Genomic DNA, 5,616 nt, shown 5'->3' with positions numbered 1-5,616 from the left:
GAGTTCCGTTCTGAGCACCCTCATTTGACCTTATTGCAATATGTAGATGATATCCTGCTGGCGGCCGAGGACCAGGACACTTGCCTGCGAGGCACCAAGGACTTACTCCAGACTATAGCGGCTCTAGGATACCGGGCCTCAGCCAAAAAGGCCCAAATCTGCAGAGCAGAGGTGAGCTACCTAGGGTACAAATTAAAGGATGGACACAGATGGTTGACGGATGCACAGAAGGAAACCGTCCTAAGGATCCCACAGCCGCAAACCGTCCGTCAGGTACGTGAATTCCTGGGATCGGCAGGGTTCTGTCGATTATGGATTCCAGGTTTTGCCGAGATGGCCAGACCCCCCTATGAGGCCACCAGGCACCAACAAAAAATTGAATGGACAGAGGCCATGAACAAGGCCTTGCTGTCTGCCTCGGCTCTCGGGTCGCCTGACCTAACCAAGCCCTTCTACCTGTATGTAGACGAGAAAGATGGGGTGGCAAAAGGGGTCCTTGTCCAGTACATAGGTCCCTGGAAAAGACCCATAGCTTATCTCTCTAAAAAGCTGGACACGGTGGCCACTGGATGGCCCCCATGCTTAAAAATTATTGCCGCGGTGGCCACTATGGTCAAGGACACAGACAAGCTAGCCATGGGGCAAGAGCTATATGTTACCACCCCACATGCTATTGAAGGGGTACTCAAACAGCCCCCAGACCGCTGGATCAGCAATGCTCATCTGACCCATTATCAGAGCCTACTGCTAAACCCCACCAGAATTTTATTCAAGCCACCTACAACCCTGAATCTGGCAGCGCTACTCCCTAACCCAGACTGGGACCCCCCCTCTGCATAACTGTTAAGAGATTTTGGCACAGGTGCATGGAATCAGGGCTGATCTCCGGGACCGGCCACTGCCGAACACGGACGCCACCTGGTATACAGACGGCAGTAGTTTTGGCCGAGAAGAAATCAGATACGCGGGGGCAGCCGTAACCACAGAGACGGAGATCATCTGGGCAGAGCCATTGGCAGCCGGAACATCGGCTCAACGGGCAGAACTGATCGCCCTGGCCGAGGCACTAACCATGGGAGAAGATAAACGAATAAACATTTACACCGACAGCAGGTACGCCTTTGCCACCGCTCATATCCACGGAGCCCTTTACAGAGAGAGAGGGCTTCTGACAGCAGAGGGAAAGACTATTAAAAACAAAACAGAGATTCTTGAGCTCCTAAGGGCCCTCTGGCTGCCCAAGGCGCTAGCTATCATCCATTGTCCAGGACACCAAAAAGCAGACACACCAGTAGCCAGGGGAAACCGGCTAGCCGACTCAAAAGCAAAGGAGGCAGCCCTTTCGGTGACCCAGGTTTTAACAACCACGCTACCCGATCCGGGGGCACCGACCCTGCCGGACACCCCCAACTATACTGGCACTGACTTACAACGGATTAAACGCTTGCCTATGACCCAATGCTTGCGTGGCCGGTGGAGGGCCGCAGACTCCAGCATCATCCTGCCAGAGGAACTAGGACGACGAGTCCTATCCAAAGTGCATTGGAGTACTCATATGGGAACAAGAAAGATGGAAGACCTCATACGACATGCTAAGATCATTATTAAGGACTCTTGAGCAAAGATCGAGCAGATCGTGGCAAGCTGTCACGCATGCCAGCTAACCAACGCCACCACCCATGGGTCTAACCCTGGAACCCGACTCAGGGGAGACCGCCCAGGAGCATACTGGGAAGTAGATTTCACTGAGGTAAGTCCTGGAAAGTATGGGTACAAGTACCTGCTAGTTTTCGTAGATACCTTTTCAGGGTGGACAGAGGCCTTCCCCACCAAGCACGAAACAGCACAAATGTCGACCAAAAAGCTGCTGGAGGACATTCTGCCAAGGTATGGATTTCCTGCCGGAATCAGATCCGACAATGGACTGGGGTTCATTTCTAAGGTAACACGGGGAGTAGCACAAATACTGGGGGCACACTGGAAATTACATTGTGCTTACAGACCCCAGAGCTCAGGTCAGGTAGAGAGGATGAATAGGACATTAAAGGAGACCTTAACTAAATTAGCCTTGGAGACTGGCGGGGACTGGGTCACTCTCCTCCCCTTTGCCCTGTATAGGGTGAGAGACTCACCATATAAGATGGGACTGACTCCCTACGATATCATGTTTGGTATACCCCCACCTATCATTCCTGCCTTGAACCCAAAGTGCTTGCCGAGTTCAATGACCAACAGCTTCTTTTCTCCCTCCAAATGTTACAAAGAGCCCATGAGCAGGTGTGGCCTAAGCTGAAGGCCCCTCTATGAGACCGGGCTGCCCCCTGACCCCCATCGGTATCAACCAGGCGATTGGGTGTACGTGCGGAGGCACCAACAGCAGACACTCCAACCTCGCTGGAAAGGACCCTACATTGTGATCCTGACCACGCCCACCGCTCTCAAGGTCCACAGAATAACTCCTTGGGTCCACTACACCCATGTCCGGCCAGCTGATCCACACGCCGTCCTCAAGGACTTTGTTCCAGAATGGAAGAGTCAGCCCAACAAGGACAATCCCTTAAAGCTAAGGCTGCGTCGTTCCCACTTACCCCGCTAATATTACTTGAGCTGTATCCCCTCGCGGCTAAACCCAACCCCAAACCATTTAATCTAACCTGGCAAATCATCACCCCAAGCTCTAATCAGGTAGTAACCCAGCTGTCAGAGCTACACCCTAGAGGGACCTGGTGGCCTAACCTGACTATCGACTTGTGTGAACTATTCAGTCAGGACCCCTGGCACCAAGGCAGAATAGGAATACCGGGATGTGGCACCGAGAGGGCGGAGATGGCCCTCCGAGATACCTGTTTTTACGTGTGTCCGGCCCTCTCTCAGTCTGACCATAATAAGGCCTCCAAATGCGGTGGCTGGACGGACTACTTCTGCAAAACATGGGGTTGTGAACAAACTGGGACATGCAATTGGCTGTCACAAAACCCATCCGGCCTCATAAAAATCCAACTGAATACTACGCGCCCCTCATGCTCAGAACGCCCTTACTGTAATTCAGTCACCATTTCCTTCACGGAGACCGGGAAACAAGAAACAAATTGGGGGGTAGGACTTCTGTGGGGACTCTGGCTTCACCAAAGCGGGTATGATAACGGAGTCCTATTCATGATCAGACAACTAGAGGAGCCGAAAGGTCAGACCCAAGGGATAGGTCCCAACACTGTGCTAGTGCCTCCTCAACCTCAGGCAACACCCGCAGCACCCCCTCTGAATCTTGCCCACAACACCTCCGGTGGGGGCACCCCAGTTCCGACTCTCCTCTCCCCTCTCCTCCCCCTCGACCCTTCTCAGCACCCTCTTTGCGCCCTGATGTCCAAGGCTTACAAATTCCTCAACGCAAGTAAGCCCAATCTTACCTGATCCTGCTGGCTGTGCAATGACGTCCGCCCCCCCCCTTCTATGAGGGTATAGCAATAATGGGTCAATATAACACGACCACGGACCCTAATGCTTGCAGGTGGAACCGAAAGCCTGGTAAAGGCCTTACCTTGCAGTCCGTGTTAGGTCAGGGACCCTGTATAGGCACTCCTCCACGCCACCACAAGGCGCTGTGCAACGTTACACAGCCTATAAATAATACAGGGTATTATCTACCCCCCCAAGACAGTTGGTGGGCTTATTCCGAGGGTTTAACTCCCAGTGCTCATGGTCAGGTTATAAACAGAACTGGGAGCTTCTGTGTGCTGGCTCAGCTACTCCCTAGAATCATCTACCATTCAGATGAGCAGGTACTTCAGTGGAAGGGTGCAGATACCCACAAGTGAAATAAAAGGGAGCCCATCTCCGCTATCACCATCGCCTCCCTACTGGGAATTGGATTGGCTGGCGCAGGGACGGGTATTGCCTCACTAGCCACCCAGGCCTCCCACTACAGTAGCCTTAGAGCTGCCATCGATATAGACCTAGAACGCAAAGAAACCTCCATTTCCCACCTCCAAGAATCCCTAACGTCTTTGTCTGAACTGGTGCTCCAAAATAGGAGGGGATTAGACCTAGTTTTTCTACAACAAGGGGGAGTCTGCGCTGCCCTGAACGAAGAGTGCTGTTTCTACACTGACCACTCAGGGATAGTACGAGAATCAATGGCTAAAGTAAGGGAAGGATTAGCCAAGCGAAAACGAGAGAGAGAGCAGCAACAGGGATGGTTTGAATCATGGTTCAATCATTCCCCCTGGCTGACTACCTTATTGTCCTCCCTAGCCAGTCCCCTGATCATCCTTCTCCTCCTTCTGACCTTTGGGCCCTGCCTCATCAATAGACTAGTGGCTTTTGTCAGGGACCGAGTCAATACAGTTCAACTCATGGTACTCAGGCAACAATACCAACCACTGACTCTCTCGACAGAAACCCAGAACCCATGACTGGGTCCTGCATAGGATCCTCTGGAAAAGGGGGGGAATGTGGGACCCAAGGAATTTAACAAAATCCCCTACCCCTGGACAAGCAGAGCAAGACTAACTCCATTTTGTACTACACCCACCATCTCATGTATAACCCCCACATGACCTACTTATTGCTTAAGACACTCTCCAACCCTAGTCAATACGGAACCCCCAGCCACCAAAGAATGAAAACCCCGCCTTTTGCCCGCCAAACTCATGCGCTAATTCTGACCAGAGTGATAGGCTAGTTCAAACAGTTACTATAGGGTAAATTGTAATTCAATTGGCCACCTGCGTGTGGACTGACAGGACTATGCAACTTTCTGTGTGTGTTACAATCTCATTGGCCACTGGCCCCTATAAAACTGCTATGCCTCTTAACCTAGGGGTCCAAGTCCCTGCTCTGCTGTGTCGGGTATACTTGGGCCCAAGCTTGAGCTTGCAAATAAACCCTCATGCGTTTGCATCGGTATCGGCTCCTTGGTGGTCTCTCGGAATCGATATTGGGGGCATTACATTTGGGGGCTCGTCCGGGATTCGAGAGACCCCCCAGGACCCCATCCGGAGGGTCCCATGTCTGGTGAGTGCACTCAACTTCTTCTACCTTTTGCGCGCATATTTTCTGAGAGCTCTATACTGTATCTCTACCTGTAGAAATTCCAAACTGTCTTTGGGTCAGCATTGGCTTAAGTGGACGCGCTGGTGAGCCGTCGACCAGGGGTCTTGGGAGACATCCCTTGCCCCCACCAGGAGGACGAAGTCCTTATCTGTGAGGAGGGCCGGCTGCCATTACAGACAGCCAGTCCTTTGTTTTACTCTCTGTTTGTGTCTTGGTGTGGATTGAAATGGGGCAGACCCAAACCACCCCCCTGTCTCTTATGCTCTCCCAGTTCTCGGACGTTAAGGAAAGGGCTCATAATTTGAGCACAGACATAAGAAAAGGGAAATTTCAGACTTACTGCATGTCAGAATGGCCAACCTTTGACGTGGGATGGCCCCGAGAAGGAACTTTCCACCTACTTATTATTTTGCAGGTCAAGGCTGTAATCTTCAAGGACAAACCAGACGGCCACCTTGACCCAGTGCCCTACATCCTGGTCTGGCAGGACATGATCGAAAACCCCCCTTCTTGGCTAACACAATTCTTAGCCCCCAAAGCAGGACCTACCAAGATTCTCACCCT

The 5,616-nt window shown here is 52.0% G+C and overlaps 1 long non-coding RNA gene across 1 annotated transcript; it reads left to right on the top strand.

Annotated features, from left to right (window-relative positions):
- The first annotated feature begins 1,846 nt into the window (after window positions 1-1,846).
- LOC121026432 (uncharacterized) lies at window positions 1,847-3,010 on the top strand. The gene is made up of 2 exons (XR_005788358.1): window positions 1,847-1,887; window positions 2,346-3,010. It is a non-coding gene; the product is annotated as an uncharacterized LOC121026432 (long non-coding RNA).
- The last annotated feature ends 2,606 nt before the right edge of the window (window positions 3,011-5,616 follow it).

Source organism: Herpailurus yagouaroundi, unplaced genomic scaffold (assembly GCF_014898765.1).
Source record: "Herpailurus yagouaroundi ecotype Mexico unplaced genomic scaffold, PumYag 98769, whole genome shotgun sequence".
Taxonomy (NCBI): domain Eukaryota; kingdom Metazoa; phylum Chordata; class Mammalia; order Carnivora; family Felidae; genus Herpailurus; species Herpailurus yagouaroundi.
Note: the sequence above shows the minus strand (reverse complement) of the source record. Positions and strands in the feature narration are given on the sequence as shown.